At 34.6% G+C, this 12,596-nt stretch overlaps 1 protein-coding gene across 3 annotated transcripts in view; it reads right to left on the reverse strand.

The window, feature by feature from the left end:
* kek3 (kekkon 3) overlaps positions 1-3,999 on the reverse strand; it is a 94,535-nt gene extending 90,536 nt beyond the window's left edge. For 2 of the 3 annotated variants that reach the window (XM_015979590.2, XM_008194316.3), the window contains exon 1: positions 3,872-3,999. The gene's annotated coding sequence lies outside the window, so the exon portion shown is untranslated. The remainder of the gene's footprint in view (positions 1-3,871) is intronic. The other variant, XM_015979591.2, reaches the window with a different exon arrangement.
* Between the last annotated feature and the right edge of the window lie 8,597 nt (positions 4,000-12,596).

The following is a 12,596-nucleotide window of genomic DNA, read 5'->3' on the forward strand; positions in this document are numbered from 1 at the left end:
TTAGCTTTATTGTTAAATGAACCGTATTTTGCACGGCACATTGAAGAGGCGTTAAACACACAAAGAAAGAATATAATTAAGCAAAATTTTTTCCTTCATTATGTACATTCTTTCAAACTTCCACTGCTTTTACGTTTCATAGTGTTAATTTTATTGTAGGATATTAATCTTAAAATTACTTAACTTCTTATAACTCGCATAAAAGTTCTCAACTCGAACTTCTGTAACGTAAGTTGGGTCGAGAAAATGCTTAATCAAATTTGTACCAACATCCAGGATGAAAATTAAATCGTCGAACGCTGATTTTTTGTTCTGGTGAAAAATACATTCCAAGACTTACAAGAATCAAATACAATTCAAATTTTAAAAGTACAGACAAAGTAGTGATTTTTTTGTACTAATTTTCCTATTCATCAAGAGAGACCAAATTTTTAGAAAGTCAAAAACTTAATTTAGGTGTCAAAATAAGTTGTAAAAAAGCTGACAAAATTTGGTAATTAAGGATACATTTTTTTATTTATTCCTACTGCAGAAAAGAAAACATAATTTTTCATGCAAAAAATTACATTACAAATACAAATAAAACAAGATACGTTTTGAAAAAAACTTAAAATTTTCCACTGCAGAAAGAAAAAGCATTGAAGAAGTTAGTTAATTGTGAACTTTAATATTGTTCTAAATTTGCGGTTGTATAATTAGTTCATTTTACTGTAAAAAAAATTCAGTTTATTTTCTAAGTTGACATATCTAAAGAATTAACTCACTGTATGAAAATTCATATTAGTACTAGTTCTAAAATTAAGCATCTCTACATTACCGGTATTTTTTACTTAATTATTTTTTTATTTTTAGTAGAATATTATATCCAGATTTATTTTTTTTATAGTTTGTCACTAATAGCTACTTTGTCTACAACTCCGAGAGCGCTCTTTACAAAAATTTACATTTTATTCACGAGTTCAATAGATTCAACAAGTAATACTGCTTCCAATTTGATAACCTATTTACTAAAATTTTAAAGTGAGAAAGTAACTCATTTTTTAAAGTGGCTTGATGTGCAAGAGCTAGTGAATCTTTAGAATTAAAAAACATACTACAAGCTTAAAAAGTAACATATACAACATCAACAGTAAAAAATTGAAAAACGGAAATTATAAGAAAGTAAAACCACGTAAAACTGAAAAATTTAAGAAATGAATACGAAATATGAAAAAATTGCATTAGGATACTAAGAAAAATAAACTGAGTGATTGAAACACTAAAAAAAATATAAGATTGAAAAACTAGAACCCCAAAAAATAAAAAAAATCTTTAGATGTAAATATAAAAAATTATTAAATTGAAAAATCAGTGTATTGTTTTTAGACTTTTGACTAACAAAAAAATTTTAAAAATATTCTATTTTGAACTTAAAGGCTGAATACAATTTTAAGAAGCTTGAAACATATTTAGAATACAAGTTAATTTAGGGATTTAGGAAAAATAAAAAGAGAATTAAATATTTGCTAACAAATTTATTCCGATTTTCAAGAAAACTCCTTAAAAATTGCAGGTTAAAAAAGTTTTTTAAGATCCGGTTCCTAGTCATCAAACATAGTGTTGTTCGTATTCGATGTATGAGAATTTCCGGAAAAATAAGTTCAAATTATTGAATTTGAGAACATTAAATTTTTGGCACTCGTGGATACACAAGTTGTTAAATATTGCAAAATCGATAGTTGACGAAAAAAATTACTAGATTCTTTATGTACTATGTGCTTTTTCAGCAACATCTTATCTTTTATAAGTTTATAACTACTTACCTTCCTGATCGTATGTCACTTTATAAAACATACACACAAACTTCACTGTTGAAGTTAATTTCTAATTAAGTGAAGTAACAAGATTTATTTTTCAAACTTCGTTTCTTTTAGTTTTACGTAGATGTGTATAAAACTTAATTTTGTTTTACTTTCGAAGATAAACCAAATCTGAAAAAGTTGAAACATTCTTCGAGATTTGTGATTAAAACAGGCCAGTTTTCCTCGTTCCGGGAATTTCATAATCGCTTAATTTCCTGCAAAAATTTTCCTTATTGAAACGTGATTTTTCGATCCATCTTTCTTTACACATCGCAAGTACGCGAATAATTGCCATGACAAGAAAAGCAAATAGTTTCGAACGAGCACCTCTGATTTCACGCGACATTTTCTGCATAAATCTTTAAAAAGGCGTGTCTGGAAAAGGTGAAAAACCTTCGAAGTGTGGCATTTATCGAATTATTGACGGCACACGGGCACATATACTTTTACGTCGCCACGGTCAAGGCTTAGTCAGCGCGATTCGTCTAATTAAGCGATTAATATTTGATCCAGACGCGTCCCTTTCGAGAACTTGATTAGGGTGGGTTTCTGCCGGTGAAATACAGCCCCCTTCATTAACATATCTTATTCTTCAGCCGGAACGAGTCGACGGCGTACGTGCGATTAATTACGCGCGGCAAACAATAACAGCCACTTATTTAGATGTCTGCGCGGTTTAATTTATGTCTGCTCGTCTCAGCTATTCAAGCCACGAGCACGGCGCACAATTAAATAAAAAGCCGGCGCTTTTAACTATTTCTACTTTTTAAATCAAACGAGAAATCCGCTCTATTACGGTTTGGTATTCCCGGATGCCTCCCTCGCCATGAATCAAACTTTCAGCGCAGATCGGACATATTTCAGGCAGGTAGCAGCTGGACCGGCTGCGACTCAACTGTTTTCGCAAACACGTGCTGTAGATTGCCTTGTTGGGTAAAGATATATTTTAGGCAGTGTGGAGACATCCTTAAACCCCGGCATATGTCTAATGACAGGACACGTAGGGCACATTACACGAAAAAGGACGAAAAAGTGTCTTGTAAACCCAAGTGAAAAAGGGTTTAATAAAGACGAATATCAACAAAACCCCCGTTTTTTGGGTCAGCTATTGTGGTGGTTGACTGTCATCATATGTTTTTGTGTCGAACGAAAGATAATTAAATCGGCGTTTTCGGTGCGGTTTTTTGCCATTCATTTGAAAGTTAATTTAAGATACAAGACTGGAGATTGAGAAGCCTACAGCGGCACAAGATTGAGGTTTTAGGAATGAGGTTCAATTTATGTTGAATCAGGGAATTCAACTATATTCATGAGCTTCCGAACGATTTGTATACATTTTCGGTCTCTTTATCTGATCCGGATCTATGAAGGCGTCGTGACCACCAGATAGTAAAATCTCATTACTTTCAAAGAGGTCCGGATGATATTTCAGATTATTCCGAATCTCGTGCTTTTCTTCACTGTCTTGGGAATTTAAACGGATTTTTTGTGATTGCGATTTTGCGGGAGATCCGACCTGTTTTAATCTCTAATCCAGTTTGGTGGTAACCAATATGTGTAATTAATACCAGCAAGTGATTTAATTAAGTCCATTTATGAGGCGCTTCAATGAAGTGATCAATATCTCCATGTATGCACAGGATTCAATGTAGTGTTTACCGACCTAAGTAAAGACGCAGCGAAAGTGTTTAATTAAGTCCACCGGCAGCGAAAAATATCACTTGACTCAAACCCAAAGAAATTCAAATTTCAATATTTCCCCCGTTTCCAACTTTCCACATTCATCTTATTAAAATTAATCTCAGTAGCGTTCCGTTAATGATATTCAGATCTCTTGCCTTGCCTCCGGAATGATTTATAATCGGCCTGAAACTTGTAAATTGTTGCTTAAAACGTACACTACTGCCAAACATGCCCCGATAAACTATAATTACTCCCCATTTACATGTCATGCATTATTCAAGTACCACACTTGAATTAATCGCAGCTTCGGAAAAAATCCAAGGAAAATCGTCAATAGTCGCCCTTACCTGAAATCGGTTTAATCCGGACTCGGTCACAATTAAAATAAAGTCACGAAAACCGGAGCCGAACACTACTAGAATCCGGACGTGTCGCGGCAGGCGCGAAATGCGAACTGTAGATTTTCAGCGCTTACACTTAAAACTCCGGGCCCGAAACCGCCCGGAAATATCCGATCGAAAGCTCTGATTGGAAACGCATGAATATGTAACGCAATTATCCTTCCTGTAACGAGACTACTTCGTTTTCTGTGTTTGCACCCACCCGGAGCGATCCGGAAGTCTGCATGTTTGGTCGAATTTTTTGCCAAATTATCGATCGGGCTGAATTTTTAGGCGGTGGCTAATTATTATTAGGATTCAGTCTGCGAAGATTATTTATACTGGAGGAGTGTGAAAATGCGGTCCGCATTGTGTGGCAGGGTAATCCATCTTATGGATGAATCAATTCGTGGGCACTCCCGCGCAAATTGCCGAAGAAAAAAACCTCTAAATGTGTCATTTTCATGCGTGTAATTTATCGATGAAGCCGTAGGTGAAAATGAGGTTGTGTGGGTAATTTGCTGTGACACGTTGAAATTTAAAACCCAGCCCACGATCCTACGACATATTTTTTTCAGTGGATCCGTAAAGCATCGTCCATGTCCTGTCTTCCTGCGCTATCACGACGCCCAGACCGTGCGGCCCTCACTAATCATCTGCTCTGGTCCAAATTAGCCTATCTCTCGCATAAACAACTCAGTTGGTATCACGGAATGCCGGCTGTTCACTGATAATTGATACATTTGAAATGGGTGCGACGGCTTAATATGCGAATGTACCAGCGGAACGCACATACCCATCATGTGTGATTATACCACGAAATGAAGGCCAATTTGCATTAAGAATTACGCAAAAATTTTTAGAGTGATTCAAGGTCGCTAAGTCGTTTGTTACCAACAGTGTACAGCCTAAAAATTGGAATTTAAACAAATTTGCAGAATTTCCTTGACATTCTCTTTCGGCACATATTTAATCTTGCTTTAGACTTTGTGCTTTTGATGTAACGATATGGGTCAACCCTCTAATTACAAAGATATAGGCGCAGCACACATACGTTTTTACATCTTGTGTCACGCACTTTCAAATTTACGACACAAGTGAAAATGTGCAAACTGGGAGTTAAGCAACAAATTTTTCTTATTGTACTTTCATTTATTTTTTGTTTGGATAAAGCAAGAATTGCGGTGGGTGGGCAGACACCAGGTTAAAAATTTCTATCTGGATAATTAGAAAGAGAGAAATTTGCCGTCAAATAATTCAGATTCAACAAAGTGTAAATCGTGCCTCGCAGCTGTAAAATTTCCCTTATGGAAAAGTACGCAAATGGCCTTCGCAAAGGATTTTTCAACTAGTTGCGTGTAAGTCGAGTTAGCTAGTTGTTCGTTTTCCATTACGGTTTTGTATTTTTCTTTGAATGCAGTGTAACAAAGCAAGAGATTAATTAATGTTGATTAAAACCGGGTTTAATCCGTTATAAATTGTTGGCTTTTATGTATGTTTAGGAACTTAATTTTCGCGCTGTGTCTATTGAAATGAAATTTTCTTTTAAAATTCCATCTCGTAGTTGATTTCATGAACCTATCACGAACATGTTTAGCATATTAATTTTTCAGTTTCGGGATCAATATTAAGCAGAAAGTTTTGTTCTAACTTTACGCGTTGGAATTTCATCGGTTCGATTAATTATATCGGCTTGATGGAAATCTAGCGCGGGCTGTACCTTTAATTGGAAATACAAGGGAACACAAGATAGTTGCAATATAATAACAAAGGCGTCGGAATTAATGGTTTTCCGTTGAGAGTACCTGTGGAGGAGCCAAAGGAACACCAAAGAGCTTCACAATTCCTAATTCTACGATAATCCAGGATAAATCGGACCACAACAACAAATTCATCAACTGTGACAAAGGCGAGAACTTAATTGTTCCGAAACAGAGTCCTGTCTGGGGCTGTTGGCTGGAATTCATTACAAGAGATTTGGCCCTTGTTTGTTGAATAACTTATGGATTTAATTAAATTTAATGCTATTTTAATTTGTATCGCTATTGCGGACAGAACGCCTAATTCCTTTTTTATCGTCATCATTTCCGACGTTTAGAGCCGCCCACATTACCCCCAAAAATCGCGCCCAAACTATAAAGACGACATCAATCAGAAGTGGCAGTCGTAAGTCGCCCCAAATCCCCTTAATCGCATTCTAAAGTTAAACACAAACTAGAAACAGTAGATTTATGTGAGTCGAAGAGTAAATCTCGATGTGACTGTTGCCCGGATTTTATAACCGTCAAAAGTTAAAAATAATCCTGCAACTTCTCCAATTACTGCCTCAATGGCCCGTATTAAAAATATTAATCTCTATTAAATGAAAAATCAAGCCGGCAACCTTAATCTCCCGCTACGCCACTCTAATTTTTAATATCGCTCCAACGTAATAATGTTTTTAAATAAGATTTTAGCCGAACTAATTAAGCCGGCAGCGTATTATTTTATTAGAGCCGAAGGCACCTCACCGGAATCGAACAATTGTCAGGATTAGGAGCCAAGAAGGGGAAACCGAAAGCACGGTTTTAACGGAAAAACAAACAATTTCAGATTTTATTAAAACAGCCAAGCTCTCTCGCATCATTTATTTTTCATTCCGACCAAAAAGATTCCACTGTAAGTCCTTGTATTTCCAGACTTCGCCCTTAATCACCCCGTGTTGGCCGCAGTTTGATTTTCGTCGTGAATTTTAGTTCTGGCTGATAATTTCGCGTCGTCCTATAAGTTGATTTTTGCAATTCTGGGCGAAATGGGGCATGGCTGGCGGGGCAATCGTCGGTAATTGCTTCTCCGCCTGGCCGGAGGCCCGTCTGGGGGAGCAATCTGTCGATGGAGCTGCCCTCCGGACATCAATCAGATGGAGAGCCCTCACCTGTCAATGACCAGGCCTGGTGGAGTGAGCGGCCGACTGGCTTATCTGGCCATCACGGCTATCGTACAATCCGTAATGACCTCATTTTTCAACATTCACTTTGTACCAAATCGAAAAAAAATAGGCCTCGCGACGTCAGTTCAGGTAAATTGGCAATGAGACAAAATTGAAGCTTCAACTTTGTTCCGGCGTTTCCGGCACCTAGCTTCAGATTTAATTTACTACCAGTTTGTCGCTGCATTATTTTTAATTAAGATCCTGTCCTAACTACTAGGGAGAGATTGTCGTTTTCTGACGAGACAAATCAGATTTAATAAACGCATAGGAACGCTTCCGTCAAAGGAAACAGAAATAATTGTGGTACTTCAAATTAAATACTTGCTTTAAATTATTCCAGGAGTAAAGTGAGCAAAAAGCAAACCGCATTGCTTGACGTCGAGACCGCCCCTTGCGTGACTATTGCACTATGCACCCCACTGGGTGGAGCACAAGGGTTTATAAATAAATAATAATTAAAAAATAATTTATTCCAAAATTTATTGACGTCCAAACTGGTATTTTAGCCCGGCGCATCCACCAAAATTGAACACCACATTTTTACATCTTTACGAAAATAACACTTTATCTTAATTTTTGGTTTCTTTTATCACAAAAACGCGTGCCCTTTATGTTTTTAAGGTGTTTTCTCAAACCCGTTTGGAAATATTAAATTTTGAAAACCGAGTTGAAAACCTTTTTTTGGCTGTGCTTGAATATTTTTAATCACTCAGTCAGAAAATTATAATCGAAAATATTTATTGGTTATTTAGGGCAAGAAGTAAATAACATTTAAATTTTTCGCGACGTTTCGATTTTTATTAAATCGTCATCAGGCTACAAAGGCGAAAAACTTTTCCGATCAGCCAATAATGAGTGATTTCTATTCACTCTTTTCTATAGAATTTAAAATTGGAATCTACCTATCAATTTTATTTTTTCCTGTGACTATGTTTTCACGTTTATCCGCCTGGAGTTGTATAAACTGAGTTTGAAAAATATATATTTAAACCGAAAATTAATTACTAAATAAAAACTGTTTTTGTAAATAGTAAAAGGCAACATTAATTAGCAAATAAATAAACCGCTTTGGAAATTAGCAATGAACCATAACATTGATTGTAAGCAAAAGTCAGAAAATTTGTGTTCAGGTTTGAGAGTGTTAAAGAGAAATTGCTAAAGCAGCGAAAGAGAGAATTAAGAAAAAGGTAATTTTAGTAAAAATTATCATAAAAGCAAATGCTTAGGCGTAAAAATAAAATTTTTATTCTACAACTGAAAGGTAAAGCTTTTACTTCTGATATTGACTCATAAAATTAGTGATTTTTTGTGACACAAGCGAATAAAAAAATCAGCAAAAAACTTTATAATCTAGGTAAATTCAAGTTTGTTAACTGATTATACAGGGTGCTGAAAAACCAACAAACCAACTCTGTGGTACATTGCTGAAAAGCAGGTGTAGATTACGAAAAAAAATTTTAAAAAATTTCTAATGTTATATTGAAAAATATTTGGAATACAACTTATTTATTTTAACTTTAACATTTTAACTCTCTAACATAATCATGAACAATTACTTTTAAAAATACTATCAGACGTTAGCAGTTGTTTTAATTTAAAAAAATAAAAATTTATCAAAAATTACAGTTTGTAAATGTGCTAACATTGGGAACTATTTCTTAAGAAACCGTTTCGAAAATAATTTATTTTTATTGTTGATTATATTCTATTGCAATCAATTCCTTATTTATCAATACCTTTAATACTTTTTTTACTATTTTTACCGTTTAGTTGGTGCGGCGCCGATTTTTAAGCACCCAGTGTGTATGCTATTTTTGTATTTTTTAGGCGAAAGGAATTACGACATAACAGAAAACTTTGCTTGAAAAACAAAAAATCTGGGCGCTCATAACAAATGTCTTTCAAACTTGGGTTCTTAAAGAAGGAATGAATACCTATAAGCACGTACTTTTGATTTTTTTAAAGTTATACGTTCAAAAATATTATATAAAGTAACAATCCTTTTCGTCTAAAAGATGTGCTGTTGATATTAGATTAAATTAAATAAATAATTTCGTGGATAAAAAAATCTAAGATTGAATATCTGGAAGTTTTTATTATACTTAATGTTTAATAATTTCTTAAAAAAAAATATATTGATACATCTTACATTTACTTATACTCTTTACTTTTCGACATTAAAATGGCAGTGCAGAGGTAATCATGAGGTTAATGCCTTCGATTCTAGGCCAAATGTTTCCAATTTATTTTTAAGCCCGATTTAATTTCGCCGTACCTGTGATAGCTTGTTCCACATTTTGATTATTATGTGACAATGCCCGACCACATGGTGCTCAATGATAGATTTTTGTTATTGTGTAGGAACAAATATTTGTTTTATCGACCGCAAATAAAAGCAGTATTGTATCTGCCGTTTGTTTATGAGTTTACCATTCATTGTTGTAAATTCAGTGCCCCCAACCCGTTAAAAACTATTACCCTTCTAAACATGGCTCGATACTTTGTGGCTTTTGGTGCAAAATGATCGTCGATCCTGGAGAAAAATCGCTCTTAACGCCAGTAGCTGGCCCTAACACGCGCTGCTACCAAAATGAATGATGTTGCGCTCAAGACAATTCGATTACGTTATTTATTTTCTGTTCGTTTAATTCAGAGTATTGATTGTTTCATTATAGTAGTCCGATTAGGTCTGATGGGCGATTGAATTTGCTTCGGACGTGATTTGTTTGCGATTTTTTCGGATTTCATCGCAGCCCCGCATAAATTATCGAGCGGTCGCTAAATACTCATTACGGGGACACCTGATTGTTGTTTAATGCCAGCACAAACGATTGAATTATCACTTGCGCCCTCGGCTTCATAAACTCCAACTTTAAACTCGACTTATACGTAATCAGATTAGGCGTGGAGTCTGAGTGTGTTTTAATGTAGCCGGGGCCATTATTGAAGTGTAGACATTTATTTAGAAGTTTGTTTCGTGTTGTTGTAGGAGTTCGATAAAATTCTGCTGAGTTATTCATTTAAATCCACTTCTCGAACGCGAAACTCACGGCGACAGCTTTCGGTCATAATTACAGAGCCTTTTTGCCGATTAAAACCCGACTCATTAGTGGTTCAGGAGAATGCACTTTATCCAGGTTAATATTTTGCATCGGTAGCTGAACGCGGAACGACGCAAGATTCGCCGTAAGCCGGGACTTTAGAAACTTTCTATCTAATACATGCTGAACGAATTTATTATCCCTTTAGTTATAGATTCAATCTAACTTGCGAAACTCTATAGAATTAAATAAGTTACAGGCAAGGATTACCTTAATATAAACAAAATTTCATAATGACTCCCACGTAAAAGCCAAAGACAGACGTTGTTTACCAACGCAATTATACCACAAATTAAAACAAACAATAAATAACTATCAACAATCAATTTTAGAAAAAAATGTCGTGAGAAGCAATATCCGATCTCCGAATAATAATTAGCAGAAATGGCCCATCAGCGTGCCCCTTAAGCAAATCATGCCGTGATCGCAGACGCCAGCTAAACCAAAGAAAAATCCGAAAATAATAAATAGTTAAGTTGCGCCAGCACGTGCGCTTTCTATCGCACCTTCATCTGCTAATAGAGTCCCATCTCCGGGCCCGACAAATCCTTTGTTTTTGACCGGAAGAAAAATGCAACAACATTGCGATTATTATGCGGCAATTTCTGTGGTGGCAGCGGAAAGGACTAGACTGCATGGAATTACTTCCGGCCAATTTCCCTCGCACTCGAGGCGGGATTATTTCGTGTCAGGGTTGTTACGGCTTGTAATGGGACACCGAAAAATGGGGCCTGTCGTGTTTCGTTTCAATTTGGAATTGTCGCACCATTTGCATTTTTGTAGCGTTTAAAAAGTTTGCTGTTCGCGAGCTTTAAACGGAGTTTAGATTGTATATTGCCTCGTTCACGACACAATTACCCCAAAATACAAACAGACGTCGCGTAAAGTCACCAATTCTTACAACAAACGCGCTTAAGAGAGCTTTCAGAGACACAGGGACATCTAGCAGACGGGAACTACACTAAAAACAAGGATTCTACTGTGGTGTTAAACCCGGCGCATCCACCAAAACTGTTTCTCTTGTAATATTTTTTTTCTTTCAAAACACAGTTCCCGGCAATTCTCATTTTATTTAGTTTTTGAGTTATAATTTTTTTTTGGTAAATAAAATTTTTCACTAAAATATTGCCTATCTGAATTTTTAGCAAAAAACTTTAAAAGTTTACATCTTGTTAAAAGATGGTTTTATACGCAAAATAAGCCGCTGAATTCAATGGAACAATCCGCATTGCTCTACGACTTTTAGTTTTCGAGTTATGAATTTTTCTTGGTAAATAAAATTTTTTACTATAGATATTGCATATCTTAATTTTTAGCAAAAAACTTTAAAAGTTTACATCTTGTTGAAAGATGGTTTTAAACGCAAAATGAGACGCTGAATTCAATGGAATAAACCGCATTGCTCTACGACTTTTAGTTTTCGAGTTATGAATTTTTCTTGGTAAATAAAATTTTTCACTATAGATATTGCATATCTTAATTTTTAGCAAAAAACTTTAATAGTTTACATCTTGTCGAAAGATGGTTTTAAACGCAAAATAAGACGCTGAATTCAATGGAACAAACCGCATTGCTCTACGACTTTTAGTTTTTGAGTTATGAATTTTTCTTGGTAAATAAAATTTTTCACTATAAATATTGCCTATCTTAATTTTTACCAAAAAGCTTTAAAAGTTTACATCTTGTTAAAAAATGGTTTTACACGCAAAATGAGCCGCTGAATTCAATGGATCAAACCGCATTGCTCTACGACTTTTAGTTTTCGAGTTATGAATTTTTTTGTTAAATAAAATTTTTTACTATAGATATTGCCTATCTTAATTTTTAGCAAAAAACTTTAAAAGTTTACATCTTGTTAAAAAATGGGGTTATACGCAAAATAGGCCGCTGAATTCAATGCAACAAACCGAATTGCTCTACGACTTTTAGTTTTCGAGTTATGCATTTTTCTTGGTAAATAAAATTTTTCACTATAGATATTGCATATCTTAGTTTTTAGCAAAAAACTTTAAAAGTTTACATCTTGTTAAAAATTGGTTTTATACGCAAAATGAGCCGCTGAATTCAATGGATCAAACCGCATTGCTCTACGACTTTTAGTTTTCGAGTTATGAATTTTTTTGTTAAATAAAATTTTTTACTATAGATATTGCCTATCTTAATTTTTAGCAAAAAACTTTAAAAGTTTACATCTTGTTAAAAGATGGGATTATACGCAAAATAGGCCGCTGAATTCAATGCAACAAACCGAATTGCTCTACGACTTTTATTTTTCGAGTTATGAATTTTTTTGGTAAATAAAATTTTTCACTATAGATATTGCCTATCTTAATTTTTAGCAAAAAACTTTAAAAGTTTACATCTTGTTAAAAAATGGGGTTATACGCAAAATAGGCCGCTGAATTCAATGCCACAAACCGAATTGCTCTACGACTTTTAGTTTTCAAGTTATGAATTTTTTTAGTAAATTAAATTTTTCACTATAGATATTGCGTATCTTAATTTTTAGCAAAAAACTTTAAAAGTTTACATCTTGTTAAAAGATGGTTTTATACGCAAAATGAGCCGCTGAATTCAATGCAATAAACCCCATTGTTCTACGACTTTTGGTTTTTGAATT

The sequence above is a fragment of the Tribolium castaneum genome, chromosome 9 (assembly GCF_031307605.1).
Source record: "Tribolium castaneum strain GA2 chromosome 9, icTriCast1.1, whole genome shotgun sequence".
In the NCBI taxonomy this organism is placed as follows: Eukaryota; Metazoa; Arthropoda; class Insecta; order Coleoptera; family Tenebrionidae; genus Tribolium; species Tribolium castaneum.